The 19,434-nt window shown below is 41.8% G+C and overlaps 1 protein-coding gene across 1 annotated transcript in view; it reads right to left on the reverse strand.

Moving 5' to 3' along the window:
* The window catches only part of LOC114666349 (alpha-(1,6)-fucosyltransferase-like), a 362,150-nt gene that overhangs the window by 170,973 nt on the left and 171,743 nt on the right, over positions 1-19,434 (reverse strand). The window contains 1 exon segment of the mRNA XM_028821169.2: positions 3,480-3,564. The gene's annotated coding sequence lies outside the window, so the exon portion shown is untranslated.

A 19,434-nucleotide genomic window follows, 5' to 3' on the forward strand; every position in this document is an offset into this window, starting at 1 on the left:
TGGATTTAAAACAAGCACAACCTCACACCAGACTCTCCACCTTACCTGCTGCTTGGTGATCACGGCACTGCTATTTAAATTGCCTGCACCATGGGTTGCCCACCCCCTCTACAGTGCTTTCTAGAAAGCTGTGGAACATAAGGGATTCTTCTAAAGATCTTGTAGCCATTCAGTACGTCAGTAGGCCGCTGTCCTATTACTCTAAACCCTGCACTACAATTTTTGCAAAAAGACAAGCTCTTGGTAAGGTTGGACTATAGACTGCACTACTCATGATATTTGTGGCCACCTGAAGCTAAGCATGTTCGGGCCCGGCCAGTACTGGGATGGGAGACCATCAAGGAAAAGCTTGGGTTGCTGCTGGAAGAGGTGTTGGTGAGGCCAGCAGGGGGCACGTACCCTGTGGTCTGTGTGTGGATCCAAATGCCCCAGTGCAGTGATGGGGACACTGTGATGTAAAAATGGCACCATCCTTCATAAGGAATGTTAAACTGAAGACTTGACTCTCTGTGGTCATAAAAGATCCCTGGGCATCCTTCGTAAACAGTAGGGTGTATCCTGATGTCCAGGCTAAATTGCCCACCAAGGCCTAGTTATTCTGTCCCCTAATCATCCCCTGTCTCCCACCACTTCCATACCTAACAGCTAATGTGTGGCGACTGTACAGGCACAAAAATGGCTGCCATCACATCATCCAGGTAGATGCTACACATTAGTGGTGGTTGAAGTGGCTCCTCCCTCACAGAAGTAAAAGCTCTATATAAATGTAATTAATTAATTATTATTATTATTATGAAACATACAAAAATTGCAGATAAAGACCAAAAAAATGCAACTAAAAATTAAATGTATGTTAATCACAATTGCGCAGAATAAAAAAAGATATGAAGAGCCCAGACTCAGTGGTCACATTAATGATGACAAATGTTGGTCTATATCCATCCATCCATTATCCATCCTGCTATATCCTAACTACAGGGTCACGGGGGTCTGCTGGAGCCAATCCCAGCCAACACAGGGTGCAAGACAGGAAACAAACCCCAGGCAGGGCACCAGCCCACCGCAGGGCACACAAACACACACACACCCACACACCAAGCACACACTAGGGACAATTTAGAATCGTCAGTGCACCAAACCTGCATGTCTTTGGACTGTGGGAGGAAACCCACGCAGACATGGGGAGAAGATCCAAACGCCATGCAGGGAGGACCCGGGAAGCGAACCCAGGTCTCCTAACTGCGAGGCACGTTTGGTCTATATTTGGTGTTTAATTCAATTTAACCACACAGATAATTAGCATCAAGCAACAGTAGACATCTTAACCTATGCACTTCCATGAATGTATTATTGTGCTTTTTAGGTATTTTAACATATACAGTATATTCTCATTTTAAAGTCACTTTTTCATTTTGACGTAGCGATCATGTGGACACAAGGCAGATGTATCAAGGCAGGAGATCCGGGACTGGCAAAGCTTCTATTACACCATGCACATTCAGACATGGTGCTGGAGTTTGTTTTTGTGCCAGTGTGCTCACCACACATTAGTTGTTATTAGGTGGTGAAGGGGTGAGAGAAAGAGACGATGGGATGATGAGGGGGCCAGAATGACTAGACCATGATGGGTGACACAGGAATGACATTACCATACATCCTACTCTTCACAATAAATGTCCAGGGATCTTTTATGACCACAGAGTTAGGCCTTCGGTTTGACATCTCATCCAAAGAACTGTGACATTTTTGCAGCACAGTGACCCCGTCACCTCACTGGGGCACACACAAAGCACAGGGTAAGTGCCCCCTGTAGGCCTCTCCAACACCCCTTGCAGCAGAAACCCAAGCTTTTTGCTAGAAGGTCTGCCATCCAAGTACTGGCTGGGCCTGAACAGGCTTCTGTCTTTGAAGAGCTGTTCTTATAAAGCTGGGGTCTCCAACTCCAGTCCTGGAGAGCTACTGTGGCTGCAGGTTTTCATTCTAACCATTTTCTTAATTAGTTACTAGATTTTGCTGCTAATTAACCCTTTGTCTTAATTTTAATTGATGCACAACTTAAGACTCAGGCCCCTTAATTATTTCTTGTTTCCTTAATTAACAAACCAAACAATATTAAGACACAAAATGAACCAACACATAAACAACAACCTGTGTCTATCACACAATAACTGAAAATAAAGAAAGGTGAAGGCCTGATCAGGTCCATAAAACATTTTGACAGCACTCATAAAAAAGAAAATCAACAGTTTTGGAAATGTCGGCCATGGATGAATGAGCGCCATGGAATTAAATAACGGGTTTAATTAGCAACGAGAATTGGCTTCAAATTAAGAAACTGAATGAAGTGAAGTTGGTTGGAGTTTGAGGACCCAACTTAGTCGGTCATCTGTTGGCTCACTTCACATCAAATTTATGTTTAGGTGTCATTTAAGGAAAAAAGAATCAATTCAGTGGTCAGTCTCAAGACAAGCCAATTACAATAAAGGGAAATAGTTGATTAGCAGCAAAAACTGGCCACTAATTAAGAAAAGAGTTAGAATGAAAACCTGCAGCCACAGTAGCTCACCAGGACTGGAGTTGGAGACCCCTGCTATAAAGGAATCACATAATCACATCAGGCCACTGATGGTCCATCTCTGCACTCCCAACCAACAGACTGCTTCAGGCTGAGGCACCTGGCTCACTAGAACATCATAAAGAGGGTCCTCTAAACCAGCGGTGAGTGATGTTGACCTGGTGGGCCATGGTGGCTGCAGGTTATTGTGCCAACTCATTTGTTAAATTAGAGATCCTTACCAATTGTTTTTAGAATTTCACGATTTGTTAGCGTTTTAACCCTGCCCAGGTCAGGCCATTCTTCTAGTGTAGATTTTTTTTTTTCTTTTCAAGGATGTCCTCAAAACGGATGAGTTATCCTCAGTCCTTCACTTTTTGCTCTTCAGTTTTTTTTTTCCAAATATGGGATTAAAGCAGAGAATGCACGACAATTCCACACAGGTATAAATGGAAACACGCTAGATGGAAAACTGCCGTTTCCTTTGTCCTTTCCATCATATTGTTAAAGAAGGGTCATCAGAAACAGAGACTGTGGCTGTTAAACACTAAATTCATCAATTAAAGGTGAGGAATCTTAACAAGCGAGACAACTAAAGTGAAGCATTGAAATAAGTGCTTCATCAGCAATAATTCACCTCTTATTAAGAAAGTGAGTTAGAACAAAAACCTGCAGCCACCCCGCCATGCACATTACAGCGTCCCATGGTGCGTAAGGGTGTTGCATCTGGCGTGCTATTCGCTTGACACTACCCACCCCACTGTCTCCACCTAGCAGTCCTCCCGATTTCATGGAGGAACTCTTCACTTCACCATGCAGCTCCAGTAAGACACTCATTGTGAAAGAGTAAATTATTATTAGGGTTTTGCTGCTGTAGATGTTTCCACAAGGCTCAAAGAGTCAGCTTTTATGGCTTTTTACTCACCCACTTAGAGTCGCGCTGCGGCTAGGGCTAGACGCTCTGCTGACTTTGCTTCATCTCTTTTCTTGCTATGAACAGTACAGTGTGTCTGGAGGAAGAGAAAAAAAAAAGTGCACAAATAAATAAATAAATACATCTGTACACTCTGACACTGCTTGCTAATGCCTTTACCTTCTCTTTCGAAAGAGAAATAAAAAGGGAAGTTTATGACCCACCCATCCCCCTTGTCACTGTGCAAATATGTTGGCTAACGGGGAGGAAAAGTGAAACAACAGAGATATGCAAACGTAACTTGTGCCACAGAGAGGATGTTTAAACTGCTTTGTGGACACAGCAGCCCTCCTTAGAAAATCCACGAGTGTTTAATGGCTTGCGGTCCAACCGGGGTGCGTGAATACTGCAGTGGCACTAGAGGGCAGGAGAGGTGCACCTCATTCAGGGGGACGGAGAGGTTAACTACTAGGAAGCCATCATCTGAGCCACTGCATCTCAGTTCAGGGAGTCGAGACAAATAATTACCTGATAAGTTTCCCTCGCTCTAATCCCCATCTATGCTGTGCTCCCGACAGTGCAGCGCGTCACAAAGGTCACTCGGCTCGCCTTCCTCATATATTATGCATTTATTATTATTTGCGGCAGGAATAATTAAGGGCAGAAGAGCGCCAATGACATCCTCAAGAGGTTCCTTCTTCTTCTTTTTTTTTTCCTTCCTCCTGTCTTAATTAAAAATCCCCAGTTGTGCCTCACAGAAGGGTCCTGGTGCCACGGCGGGGCTACGCACTCAAAGGGCGCGTTGAGCAGACAGCAGATAATTAAGAGTGGATTCATGTGATTTATTCCAAATCACGCTGGCTATGTTAATCAGCGCAGAGCTGCCAAAATGGCGTTTTAACAACTCCGGGGTGAATTAACAAGAACTTAGCAAGGTGCTTTGGGTAACGTTACAAGAGTCACGAGTTTCTTAAAAAAAAAAAAAAAAAAAAAAAAAGAAGAAAGAAAGAAACAGGATAAGAGGCAGTAAGTGAAGCAAGGTGGGCATGCGGGTCTGTCCTCCTTCTACTTGTCTGCTGTCATCTGGATGAAGCCAAACATGGAAACTCGTGCCATTCTGGGATTTCTTTCTGACAGCCTGAAATGGTCTTCCTCTCAGATACCCAGAGTGACACAGACAAGAGAAGTACAGGCAACTCTAGGGGCTTCATGAATCTTTCTTTATTGAAATCAATTATTTGTTCAGTCTGTCTGCACATTGTGAAAGGCAGGAACCGACCAAGGGGTTGCCAGTGCATCATAAGATACACTCACACAGTTCACTTACTCGCACACAGCCAGCCTAGCGAAGCCAATCAACTGTATATATCAGTCAGGCAGAGTGCCAGTGAAAAGCCCACGTGGATGTGGGAAGAAGGTCTACGCCGGAGCTTTGGGAAAGCCCTTAAATCAACCACGCAGTCTTTCTCTTTCTCACACTAAGCACCATCACAATGCGCTTAATCTCGCACAACCAGGCATATAATACCTAACAACAAGGAGTGAAGTTTGCTTAAAAGCGGGTGGGAACAAGCAGACGGCTCACTGAGTGTCACATTTCTAAACCAATCCAACACCTTGTGACGGCGACGCTTAAAGCAGGGGCTGTGATTTTGAACTGCAAAGATCAGAGCTGCTCTCGTTAACCTGCACCAACAGACTGCAAGCTTCTGATTACGATGAACTGAACCATGTACAGCCAAAAAGGCCCACAAAAAAAACTCCTATTAGACATAGAAATGTGCGTCGCATGTGTGGAGAGCACACTGTATGTGTTAAAAATAAACATCAAAATAACCTAATCTATAAATTCAGATTATGCACTGGAATTCAATGGCTTTGATCGATGGCTGACTGGTAAACTTGGATGATATGTTGCTGCAGGTGCCAGATGGGCTCTTTGTTGTTCAGTTACAACAGTAGTGTCAGAGCCGATATAAAAATGTCAGCTACCTTTGTGAAAGTATGAATTGCAAAATATGTGCTTGAAATAAACAAAGTGTCACATCCCATCAAAACGGAGTTAAAAGGTGAGTTCATAATGATGAGCCACAGGAGAAGCAGATTTTGGTACTCAAGATGTCTGAATCAACAGATCTGCCTAACGACACAAGCACAGAATCCACCTTCTGACCTCACGTTTAAATGAATAACTAAAGAAAGATAACATTTAATCTAATTAGAAATGCAAACATGCTGTGACAAAATAGGGCTTCAGGGTTTAAACATGTCGTATATATCCACAGACCACAATGCCTATCTCAACTCTGCTTACCGTTGTTATGCCATTTAGTGATGCAGCAGTCAAAAAGTCAGAAGAACTTCTCAAACGCGTGGGGCCCACTGCCTGCAGTGGTCTTTGTGTGTCGTCTGTCTGTCATTACAATGCTCAAATTCATCTTTAAGCTTCAGTGACCTTGTGCTGCTGAGTTTCTTTCCTCTCTCCCTGAAGCCTCAGCTGTTTAAAGTGCACGGACTGGAGGAAATGGAGGGTGGGTTTTTGGGAAGAAACCGTGTGGCTGGAGCCCTTTCAGCAGCAGATTTCACCACTGTTCCCTACAAACGTTTGAATGTGGAGTTCCCAGATATGTGCTCATATGTTTGAGAATCACGTTTGGCCCCACGAGACTACAGAGCTCCATATAACCAAGGACCACGGAGAGCATCAGCTGTGGGGGGCCAGGTCACAAATAGTGCTGCAGGGCGATTTATTAGCACAGGAGACGGCGCCAGTGGCGGCACTCGTTAATTTTATTAAGACAACTTAAATGGGAGTCATTCAAAGATGGTTTAAAAATACTGCAACAAATCATAATGCAAAGCCTAACGTTACAACTGCAGAATTCTAAAATGGACTTAAATACCACCTAGAAACAGTAAAAGTTACTGACACCATCCTTATTCTTCTCTTTCATGTGCTATAAATTACTTTTAATTCTGTTTCAATGGGGCTTTGCTTCATTTGCTCTTAGTAAAGATGTGCAGGTATACGACAGTGGGGACATTTTTAATATAATTATAAACTTTGCTTTTATAAAAAACGTAGTGTCACCACTTCATTTCAGATTTATTGTCATGTGTTCATAGTACAATAAAATTCACTGTCCTCATCTGACCACCTGAATCTCACTCTGTACGTCAAAGTTAAACATGAAAAATACAACAGGTAGTGAGGACAGAAACAGACGATTTGCAGTTTCGCTTATAGTTTTGTGAAACTGACTGTGAAATTTTTTGAATATTTCAAGTTTTCCGGTTTGAGGAGTAGAAAAACAGAACATTGTGCCTTAGTGGGTTTAGCAACACTGTCCCACCTCTTTGGAACCACACGTTTTCAGAAAAGGGTCTAAGCATATTAAGGAAACTCAACATGGCCAAGAACAACCCATGCTGAGACAAAAAGACAAACTCATACACGAAAGCTGCAATCCAGCAAGGCAACGGAAGAAAATGCTGTAGATGTGGTCACACCGATTTCATTTGGTGACTTTTTTCAGACTCTAGTGCGATTCAACCATAAGGTTGGTTACTTTAGGTAGGTGTGGACCAAAATAACTGGACCGAGACCCTTTGGAAAAGGTGGTCTCAGTGAAGCAACAAGCGAACCCTGGAATGGTCCACATGAGGTATAAACCAATCAAACTACAGGAAATGCCATGCCTTAGGGAAACAGTTTGTGCATTCCATGGTGGTCACAATATCAGGGAATGTCATTCACAGCATAATGAGTCGACAGTATAACAAAGCATTGAAAACAATGAAATGGTGGCAATAAATCCATATATCGGTTTAAATGTAATACAATGTGTATAAAATAACTTATACGATTACATACCCAGTCAGAGAAACCTTAGCCCAGTGGTCTCAAACTCCAGTCTTGGAGGGCCACATTGGCGCCAGGTTTTCATTCTAACCATTTTCTTAATTAGTGACCTGTTTTTCCTGCTAATTAACTTTTTCTGAAGTAATTTTTATTGACTGACTTTTGAAGGCTCAGACCCCTTAATTGTTTCTTTTTCCTTAATTAGCAACCAAATAATAACGAGATACAAAATGAGCCAAAACATGACCAGCACACTGTGTCCATCATACAATATCTGAAAATAAAGAAAGGTGAAGGTCTCAGAAATGTCGATCTGCTCAGGTCCACAAAACATTTTAACAGCACTCTTAGAAAAGAATGCATCAACAATTTCAGAAATGTCTGCTATTGCATAATGAGAGCAGCAACAAGCCATGGAATTAAAGAACGGGTTTAATTAACAAGAAGAATCGGCGCCTAATTAATCAACTGGTTGGAGTTTAAGGCCTTGAGTTAGTTGGCCTCCTGTTGGCTCCCTCACTTCACATTTCATTTCTGTTTGGGTGCCATTTAAGAAAAGAAATAAAGCAATTCAGAGGAACGATGAAGAAATTCAAGGGAACAAATCTTAAAAAAACAAGTCAATTAAAATAAAAGGAAAAGTCACCAATTAAGAATAAGGCTAGAATGAAAACCTGCAGCCACTGCGGCCCTCTTGGACTGGAGTTTGAGACCACTGCCTTAGCACCTGATTCAAGCTCACAGTTTATCGGTCACTTTTTAAAAAAGAAAACAAAATGGTGTGGATTCATTTGTGATCGGGTCGATCAACACACGCACAGAGGAGGCGAGACACAAACAGACCCCTAAATCTCACAGTACCCAAGTGATGCACACAAGTGGCCCATCCTCTCATTGTTTCACACTGACATTGACATTTGTAGTAAATTTGAATCAAATATTCCAAAATAAAAAAAGATGACAGTTTACAGCAGATGTGTGATTTGAGATAAACTAAACCACAGGTGTCGCACTCCGGTCCTGGAGGGCCGCAGTGGCTGCAGGTTTTCATTCTATCCTTCTTCATTTGTGACATGTTTTTGCTGCTAATTAACTTCTTTTGCCATAGATTTAATTAACTTGACTCAGACGCCTTAGTTGTCTCTTTTTCCTTAATTAGCAGCCAAAAAATAATGAGACACAAAACAAGCCGCCACATGACCAGCTCACCTGTGCTCAGCACATAATATCTGAAAATAACAAAACGCGAAGCTCTCAGTAAGGTTGATCTCTCAGGTCACCAAAATATTTTGATGATGTTCTTAGAAAAAACAGAAAATCAACAGTTTTAGAAATGTCTGCTGTAGCAGAATGAGAGCAGCAACAAGCTGTGGAATTAAATAACGAGTTTAATTAACAGCAAGAATCAGCTTTTCATTAAGAGATTGGTTGGAGTGAAAATTGGTTGGAGTTTCAAATCCCAATTTAGCTGGTCATCTGTCGGCTTGTTTCACATCTCATTTCTGTTTGGCTTTCATTTAATGAAGAAACGAATAAATTCAGAGGACTAACTCCTTAAAAACAGGGCTATTAAAATGGAGGGAAAATGAGTTAATTAGCAATGAAAACTGGTCAGTGATTAGGAAAAGGGTGAGAATGAAAACCTGTAGCCACTGCGGCCCTCCAGGCCCGAAGTTCGACACCCCTGAACTAAACTGAAGTTTTGCCCATATGGTGGCTACTGAAGAGTAAATACGCAACATCTCGCAGTGACATGCCTACTGTCCTAAAACTGAAGCAAACCCTCAGTGGATGCCCTCGACAAAGCAGGCTGCCTCCTGTACGCGCGCCTATTTCAAATGACTGGTGTAGTAGAGTATAATTTTAAAATAGTCTCCAGTTTTCAATTAATCACTGTTTTGCTCACAGTGCTACAGTTTGGTAACTAAAACAATTAATTATAGAAAATGCATCAGTATGCAATCGCAACTACTGTTGACCCTTTGTGGCAGTTTCATATTTGTTATAAAAGTGTTTATTGCCAATGAAAAAAAGTCCACAAGACACACACGGGGTGTTTACGAAATGTTTAGTTGGCTTGAAAGTTTGTAGTATGAATGAAACTCAAGTGAACTAACTGGAAATTGAAACAAAGTAACGAATCATCCTCTGACTTGGAACAAAGCAAATGGACTAGGAGTGTAAAAACGCCTTTAGATGAAACCCCACTTTTGCTGCTTCTATTTGAACTTTATGCTCACTATCAAAGTGTCCTTCCGCTGGCCCCAGTGCATTCCTGCTGCCTGATGGGAATTGTAGTCCCTACGTCAGAACTGTCTCAAGATTACCATGAGATGGAAATATAAAGTAAAAAAGGCTTCTATACTGTATATACCCAACAACTTTCTTCCTGGGTCAATAGTGTGAAATTCACTTGTCATGAAACGACATATGCTCACAATATTACTTGAAGTGAAAAGCCAAGTTTTGCTGCAAGTTCAACTGTCCTCAAATCACTGGCTCATCACTAATAACAGCCTGTGAGCAACCCGAGTCCCGCCAGTCTGCCCAGTTCCATAGACGACGTATAGAACTTTACATAAAATGGCAGGGCAGATCACTTTGAGAAAGGCCGTATCCAGGATAGAGAAAAACTGTGGCTGTAGTTTAGAGTGATCTGTACTCGAGCACTCATCTTGTTTAAAATGTGAACTGATGCTAAGCCAAGTCCCAATTAAAAAACTGTGGGAACCTACAGGTCTAGTATAAGATGGTGGAACTCACCTCCTCCATCCATCCATCCATCCATTCATTTTCCAACCCGCTGAATCCGAACACAGGGTCACGGGGACTCACCTCCTTCAGAAGCAATATTTATGCACGTTAGTCTATAACCCCAAACTGCTTTCTTGCGTGAAACAGTCATGGAAAATCATCTCAGCTGGGTAACAATCAGGACTTTTACTCTGCCAATCCTAAACACGAAAGCTCTTTCACTTTGTTCATTCTGCAGTTATTTGTGGTTGGGATCTTTGTCATGCAGCATGACTCACAGTCTCACTGGCTTCATGGAGACGAACATCTTGACATCCTCCTTTGTGACTTGTTAGTGCAGATTTCTTTGTTATCTCTGTGATTGCCAGCTGCCCAGCCCCAAGTCATTTCTGCTTTTTCAGTGCACACTGCTTTGGTTGTTGCCGAGCCTATACAGTTAGGTCCATAAATATTTGGACAGAGACAACTTTTTTCTAATTTTGGTTCTGTACATTACCACAATGAATTTTAAATGAAACAACTCAGATGCATTTGAAGTGCAGACTTTCAGCTTTAATTCAGTGGGGTGAACAAAATGATTGCATAAAAATGTGAGGCAACTAAAGCATTTTTTGAACACAATCCCTTCATTTCAGGGGCTCAAAAGTAATTGGACAATTGGCTCAAAGGCTATTTCATGGGCAGGTGTGGGCAAGTCCGTCATTATGTCATCAGTTAAGCAGATAAAAGGCCTGGAGTTGATTTGAGGTGTGGTGCTTGCATGTGGAAGATTTTGCTGTGAACAGACAACATGCGGTCAAAGGAGCTCTCCATGCAGGTGAAAGAAGCCATCCTTAAGCTGCAAAAACAGAAAAAACCCATCTGAGAAATTGCTACAATATTATGAGTGGCAAAATCTACAGTTTGGTACATCATGAGAAAGAAAGCAAGCACTGGTGAACTCAGCAACGCAAAAAGACCTGGACGTCCACGGAAGACAACAGTGGTGGATGATCGCAGAATCATTTCCATGGTGAAGAGAAACCCCTTCACAACAGCCAACCAAGTGAACGACACTCTCCGGGGGGTAGGCGTATCGATATCCAAGTCTACCATAAAGAGAAGACTGCATGAAAGTAAATACAGAGGGTGCACTGCAAGGTGCAAGCCACTCATAAGCCTCAAGAATAGAAAGGCTAGATTGGACTTGGCTAAAGAACATCTAAAAAAGCCAGCACAGTTCTGGAAAAACATTCTTTGGACAGATGAAACCAAGATCAACCTCTACCAGAATGATGGCAAGAAAAAAGTATGGAGAAGGCGTGGAACAGCTCATTATCCAAAGCATACCGCATCATCTGTAAAACACGGTGGAGACAGTGTGATGGCTTGGACGTGCATGGCTGCCAGTGACACTGGGACACTAGTGTTTACTGATGATGTAACACAGGACAGAAGCAGCCGAATGAATTCTGAGGTGTTCAGAGACATACTGTCTGCTCAAATCCAGCTTAATGCAGTCAAATTGATTGGGCGGCATTTCATGATACAGATGGACAATGACCCAAAACATACAGCCAAAGCAACCCAGGAGTTTATTAAAGCAAAGAAGTGAAAAATTATTCAATGGCCAAGTCAGTCACCTGATCTTAACCCAATTGAGCATGCATTTCACTTGTTGAAGACTAAACTTCAGACAGAAAGGCCCACAAACAAACAGCAACTTAAAGCCGCTGCAGTAAAGGCCTGGCAGAGCATTAAAAAGGAGGAAACCCAACATCTGGTGATGTCCAGGAGTTCAAGACTTCAGGCTGTCATTGCCAGCAAAGGGTTTTCAACCAAGTATTAGAAATGAACATTTTATTTCCAGTTATTTAATTTGTCCAATTACTTTTGAGCCCCTGAAATGAAGGGATTGTGTTAAAAAAATGCTTTAGTTGCCTCACATTTTTATGCAATCGTTTTGTTCACCCCACTGAATTAAAGCTGAAAGTCTGCACTTCAACTGCATCTGAGTTGTTTCATTTAAAATTCATTGTGGTAATGTACAGAACCAAAATTAGAAAAACGTTGTATCTGTCCAAATATTTATGGACCTAACTGTACATGCCATAACGGTCCACTTTTAGCTCATGTAGCTACTGAACATTCTTCCAGTAGATGGTCAGTGGCAAAGTTAAAGCAGGTGGCAGCCATGGTTTCCTCCTTTGCGTCTTCACATTCCATCTTGAGCCATTAACCCAGGTTGTTCTATGATCTCCCAGAGTACATCACATCTGCTTTTGCCATATAAATCATTAAATAGCACCATGATCAACGTCTCACAACTCTTGAAAACTGAAAACAGTCCATGGGCCACACTCAAATTTTAAATTAGCAGGCAGATTAACGGAAGAACCTTGCTTGTAACTGATTTTCATTGTAACAATATAACAAAGCTGCACAATTCTCCATACAGTATATGTACAAATGATGTCTATATCATTTATATATTTAACATGACAATAAGTCACATATATCATACATACATATACATTATACATTTTAAATCTATAATAAAATAACATAGTACATTACAGAATCACAAGTGAATGAGAATTGTGTGACTCGTGTGACTGTTTTTTACATTTTGAATAACTGTGTGTGTACTAGTCTGTCGTCCTAACTCCAGTTTAGTGTTTTATCATGCCAAGTAAAATACAGTTTTCCTTTTTAGCATTGTATAAGGAGAGACGGGATGGTACCCCAAAAAACATAAAGGCTGGAAACCTCTAGAAAGAAAGAGAAGCACAAAGAGACAAAGAAATGCTGAACATGTTGTGCCACTGAGTCACAAAATAAAGCGTCACGCCCCTCGCTCCTGTCGGCGGGCCATAGCTCAATTGCGCCTGACAAGACTAACAACGGCAGCCCGGCTCTACTTGTCTGGTTTAGTTGTGCAGTTATCAGTCCAGACAGGCAATAATGGAGTGAATTATTCAAAGCCTGATGCAAATGGTCCGTTTGGATTCAGCGCTGCGCCAGCACTGTCTCAAAGAGCCGAAGCTAGGATTGTGCATGTGCGGCTCCTGAGATGCAAGCACACTTCATGTCATAACAAGCTGTCTCCGCTAGCTAAATGCTTACGTTCCACATTGACACTGTAGCTTTGCCTCAATTTGCCTCGGATCTCCAGCACACACACACACATGTCACAACAGTAACCGCTCATGAAAGGCTGCATTAGCTGGGTAATTGGCAAAGTGAAGGCAACACGCAGCTGAAACGGCTTGAGTACAGACTAGGGAGAGGCAGGCTGGCATAGGCGGCTAGCTGACTGACAACCCAGAACCTGCTTGGAGCCTGAAACACACTAGACGGGCATGCTAAATAAGTCCTTGTGACAACTGGGTTTCATATTCAGAAGAAATCAGAGGACTGTGTTCAGAGGCCACCTGGCAAAAGTCACTAGAAAGCAGTGAGATTCACTCTGCCTTTCATCAAAAGGGCCTCAATGTTCTTGTTTGTGTGCTCACAAGACTGCCTGCGCAGGCTTCTCTGTATAACTTCGCAAATTTGTGCAAGATGGTAATAACATAACAACGCAATAAACTGTTTTTTGAACTCTATCCTGAACAACCTGACTCATTTAACAAAACCAACTGTAATTCCTGTGAGATATGGGTAAAGACCAAGGAGTCCCACTGCAGAAGACCCAAATGAAAAGGAGCAAGGTTTAATTTCATTAAACGGGATTAATGTTAGTTCCTAAAAGGACTTACCATGTGACATTACATCCAGCAAACACCCTGCTTATGGACTTAGCGTACATAACATAGTACACATCATAAACTTCCTACTTCTTATATGTTTCAAAGCAAATGTAAAATTGTTAGTCTCACATAAAGAGGAATGCAAAATAAATAAAACAGGCTGACCACAGCATGAAACCTGGAAGCTCTGTGTTCTAGTAGCTACAAGCTGAAGAAATTAACCCCAAAGGACAAAGTGGCCCATTTAGTCACACTTGGTCCTGATAAAGTCACCTGACTATTAAAATAATAAAAAGTGGGGCTACAGTTTTACACCTGCAAAGCACAGAGACGTGGTGCTCATTATAGAAAGGCACTGCATTAATAAACGTGGCTTGTTCTCACTGTTAATATACAATAAGCTCATTAAATTGGTTAGATCTAATGAAGGAGCGACTGATTTAAGACTGATGATAAGGTCAGTTGTCTAGGATGGACAGGAAAATGATAAAAAAGACCCCAGTTAAGCTGAAGAAAAAAAAAATCTGCAGGGGTTCAAGGTGGGCCAAAAGACCAGCCAGACCCACACCACTGGGGATTCTACCTAACATAAATGTCCTTAAGTCGTTCCTTATTAGTTTTTAGGCTTTGTTTTTGAGGAGTCGACGCAATGGGCCTTGGGGCAAGTAGGGATACCCACTTCCATTTCAAACATTACAGGCAGCAGCACAGGACTTTGATCAGGCAGAATGCCACCACAGAAGGATCGGAAAAGAAAACAGAAAAAAGTAGAGATTAATAGAGATGGCAGGTTCATTGAAGAGTATAATTCTATACATATCTATATATATAATTCACTAAGTCCATGGCAAGCAAGACGCATGCAAGACGGCCACGCCCGCCAACTCACAGAGACCCGCCCACCAACAATTCACTAAGCAGCCGACCATGGCACACACACGTCAGAGCCCCGCCCACCAACAATTCGCGTGAGAGCGGAAGCATTTGCCAACAATGTTTTCATTAATCAAGAACGAAAGTCGGAGGTTTGAAGATGATCACATAACATTGTATTTCCGACCATAAACGATGCTGACTGGCGATCTGGCAGCATTATTCCCATGATCTGCCGGGCAACCAAAGTCTTTGGGTTCCGGGGGGAGAATGGTTGCAAAGCTGAAACTTAAAGGAATTGACGGAAGGCACCACCAGGTGTGGAGCCTTTGGCTTAATTAGACTCAACACGGGAAACCTCACACGACCCGGACAAACAGAACAATGAAAAGTCAACGTGGCTCAGAGGTGCATGTGGACTGTAGCAGATGCGAAACCGACTGAGGTGGTGTTTGGAAAATGAATAGTCAACGTGACTCAGAAGTGCATGTGGACTGTACACAGACAAAAGCAATTCAGGTGAGGAGTTAGGGGTGGGCACATGAGCAGGCAGTGCATATTGAACGATGACTAAGAGATGACTGTTCACCCATCAATACATCGTCCTCATTGGGCGTCCTTCCCCTCACACCCCGTTCCGCCCTCCGCGCGCAACTGCCATCCAGCCCCGTCCCTCGCTCTGGGAGGTGGGGGCGCGGCAGCGGTCCTCCAGTTTTCAGTCACGGACAATTGTATGTTGCTCTCTCCAGAGTTCCCTTACAGTGGTATCCTCAAACCCACCCCATAAGAAGAAGCATGTTTGTCGTGGATGTGAATCGCTGTATGCAGCGTGTAAAACAGTTTTTTGTGGATGTGAATCGCTGTATGCAGCGTGTAAAACAGTTTGTTTGTCGCGGATGTGAATCGCTGTATGCAGCGTGTAAAACAGTTTTTCGTGGATGTGAATCGCTGTATGTGGTGTGTAAAACAATTTGTTTGTCGTGGATGTGAATCGCTATATGTAGCGTGTAAAACAGTTTGCGAGGGGTATCCCATGGTCTTAGCAGTGTCTATCCTTCGATGTGAATCGCTGTATGCAGCATGTAAAATGCTGTATTGTATGTTGCCCTCTCCAGAGTTCCATCTTTTCATTCACCTACAGTCGTATCCTCAAAACCAACCCCAAAGACACCAACTGTGTCTTTCAGGAAGTGTTCAGCCATCAATACATAACTATGTTGGCTAGTCTATTTAATTAAGGGTAGAACTACATTGTACCTACAAAAAAGTTAAATTATAAAGTGGGTTTTTAGGAGTTTTTTTTATAAACAGAAGGCTGTCTCAACACTTCTTTTGTGGTTGGCTCTTAGAATAATAAACAGATGACCATTAGAGGATCTGTGGTTACGACTTGGAGTGTAAGTGGACAGACACTCCAAGGTAGAAGAAGGAGCAGACTATTTAAGGCCTTATATATCTGTAGTAGTATTTTAAAGTCCATTCTAAAAGACACGGGTAACCAATGTAACAACGCCAAGACTGGTGAGACCTGCTCATATGTTCTTTTTCTGGTTAACATTCTTGCTTCTGCATTCAGCCCTACTTGCAAGTGATTGATGTCTTTCATAGGCAGTCCAGTCAGGAGTGTATTACAGCAATCTAGCCGACTAAAAACAAAAATGTGGATTAATTTCTTGGCATCTTCCAGAGTTATAAGAGGGTTTAACTTGTGCAGTGTTCCTTAAATGGAAAAATGTAACCCTAGTAATCTGATTAACATGCAATTTGAAATTTAGGTCAGAGTCCATGATTACACCCTAATTCTTTACTTTCTCCTGGGGTTAAGTGTATTTCAAATACCCTTGCTACTTCCATTTTTGCCAATTCAGTTTTTTCTTTATTTAGCTTGAAGAAGTTACTACTCAGCCATTTGGAAACACAAGACACACATTGGGTCAGAAAGGCCAGAGCATCGGGGTCATCAGGTGCTATAGATAAGTAAAGCTGCATGTCATCTGCATTGCTGCGGTAGCTCACCTTGTGTTTTGAGATAATCTGGCCTAATGGGAGCAAGGACCTTGAAAATCACAGTGGGCTGAGAATAGGTCCTAATACAATATATAATATTATGGGCCTCCAAACTACAATCACCACAACTAACAAAGGGTTTTCTACCTGTTAAATAAGAATTAAACCAATTTAAGTCACAGCCCGAGAGGCCCACTCACTGTTGAAGGCAATTTATAAGAATACTGTGGTCTATGGTGTCAAGTGCTGTGCTCAGGTCTAGGAGAACAAGAACAGGTATGTGGCCTCAGTCCTCACTGAGTAGTAAGTAAAGCGCTATATAAATGTAAAGAATTAATTATGATTAATAATGGTAATAATAATAATAATAATAATCTGCAAATTATTTACTACTTTAATCAGTTAAGTTTCTTTGCTATGATTTACTCTAAAACCTGACGGCAGAGGAAAGGAGTAAAATGATGTATACTAATATCCAAACAAGGAAACTATTTTATACACCACCGTCCATCTCATTAAAGAAAGCCACTGTAGTATTAAAAACAATTACCAAAACCATCAGAATATATTTAAAATAAGTAACTGAAACACATTTGTCATAAAACCAACAAAACAAACAATGCATTTGAGCTACACAGCTTGCAATATTGAGCCCTCAGGCTTCTCGTTGTGCTTTGCGGTCATAGCAGTGCAAGAAGTTATTACAAGTATATTAAATTAAACAATTCAAGCTAGATATTAACAGGGAACAGAATCTGAAAAAGAGTCCGATCATTAACATCCAATCAAGTTTTCTTCGGCCAATATTTTTTCAGAATTTGATTTTCTTCTTCAGGACCAAACATCCTTTAAAGACAGTAAATAATGTAACCATCTCCTTGACACTGTTATATCCATCCATCCATCCATTTTCCAACCCGCTGAATCCGAACACAGGGTCACGGGGGTCTGCTGGAGCCAATCCCAGCCAACACAGGGCACAAGGCAGGAACCAATCCCGGGGAGGGTGCCAACCCACCGTAGGACACACACAAACACACCCACACACCAAGCACACACTAGGGCCAATTTAGAATCGCCAATCCACCTAACCTGCATGTCTTTGGACTGTGGGAGGAAACCCACGCAGACACGGGGAGAACATGCAAACTCCATACTGGGAGGACCCAGGAAGCGAACCCAGGTCCCCAGATCTCCCAACTGCGAGGCAGAAGCACTACCCACTGCGCCACCGTGCCGACACTGTTATATGCAGATTTAAATTACAGCAGGTACTCATCTGGGGTACTCACAGTATCGAGACAGCAATTCACCACAGATATCCTCAAAGTATCTTTCATCTTAAACAGCCAGTAGAATTTCGGTTTGGGTGCCATTGATTCCCTGTGTCAACAACGTGAGGAGGAGACCTTGGGGAACACCCAGGACATACTGGAGAGATTAGATCTCTCAGCTGCCCTAGAAATGCCTCGGTGTTCTCACGGAGGATTTAGAGAAGGGGGTGAGGAAAAGGGTCATCCAGGCAACTTTGCTTAGACTACTCTCCCCGTGACCCACATAAGCAGCACAAAATGGATATTTGGGCAAACTGACTCAGGGTATGAGAACTCCCCCACAAATGATATAATGATGATTCGACTCATCTTGACGACTAGCTATGCAAGACAACAAACTTTTTAGGGTTCCCCCTATTTTTGGACCCTTGACCCAAAAATCCTTATTTTTAGGCCATTTTCAAACAATATTTTATGCAAGAAATTACAACCTTATGCTAAAGAGTAAACAAATTTGTGTCTACAGTGAAAATCATAAGAAGGACTTGAAGTTGTGCAGGCCACATCAATCGACACCAGGGGTTCACCCTCTAAGACAGGAACAAGGGTGTTTATATATATGAAGGCATACAGTTCCAACCAGCGCGTTGTTAAGTCAATTTCGTCATTAAGCACATTGACGTTTATTAAGTGGGTGGGCTTCTCTGTCTGATGTCATTTTTCACTGCACTGACTTGGATACAAGGTGCCATGTTTGCATTGCTGCATTCCATGTACAGTGTCTTTATGTCATTTTCGCCACAATCACGCGTCAAGTATACACTTGTTCTGACGTAACCTACCTTAAGCTAACCCAATATTATCATAACACATACATCACATAAATTAATAATCATTTATTCAAGTACAGTACCAATAATATATTATCAATAGTAATACTGTAATATGACCATTTACAACAGTGTTTCGACACTATTTGATTTCATTTATTGTACCTCTATTGAAGCTCTTTCATTAAAGTCGTTAGTTGAGACGCTGTTAACCAAGTCAAATCATCCATCCATCCATCCATTATCCAACCCGCTGAATCCGAACACAGGGTCACGGGGGTCTGCCGGAGCCAATAGTCAAATCAATTAAAAATAACTAATTAATCGCATTTAATCACATCTAACATTAAAATATGTAATTATAAAATGAAGTAAATAAAAATGAAGTACAGTAAATACACACTGAATCACACATTTAATGTAGAGTCATGACAAACTTTTAACAAAATACTACTTGAGCAAGCACAATCTGAATGTGAATGCCTTCCTAAAAGGCAAGTTGAAAAGAAGAAAGTAAGAAAACAAGGTCAATGTATTAATTCTCAAATTGAAATAGCATATGAGACAAAAGATGTGTCAAAGTTAAAATTAAATGATTGAAACTACTGCTGACTTTGAATGCACAAATGAAAACTG

Source organism: Erpetoichthys calabaricus, chromosome 16 (assembly GCF_900747795.2).
Source record: "Erpetoichthys calabaricus chromosome 16, fErpCal1.3, whole genome shotgun sequence".
In the NCBI taxonomy this organism is placed as follows: domain Eukaryota; kingdom Metazoa; phylum Chordata; class Cladistia; order Polypteriformes; family Polypteridae; genus Erpetoichthys; species Erpetoichthys calabaricus.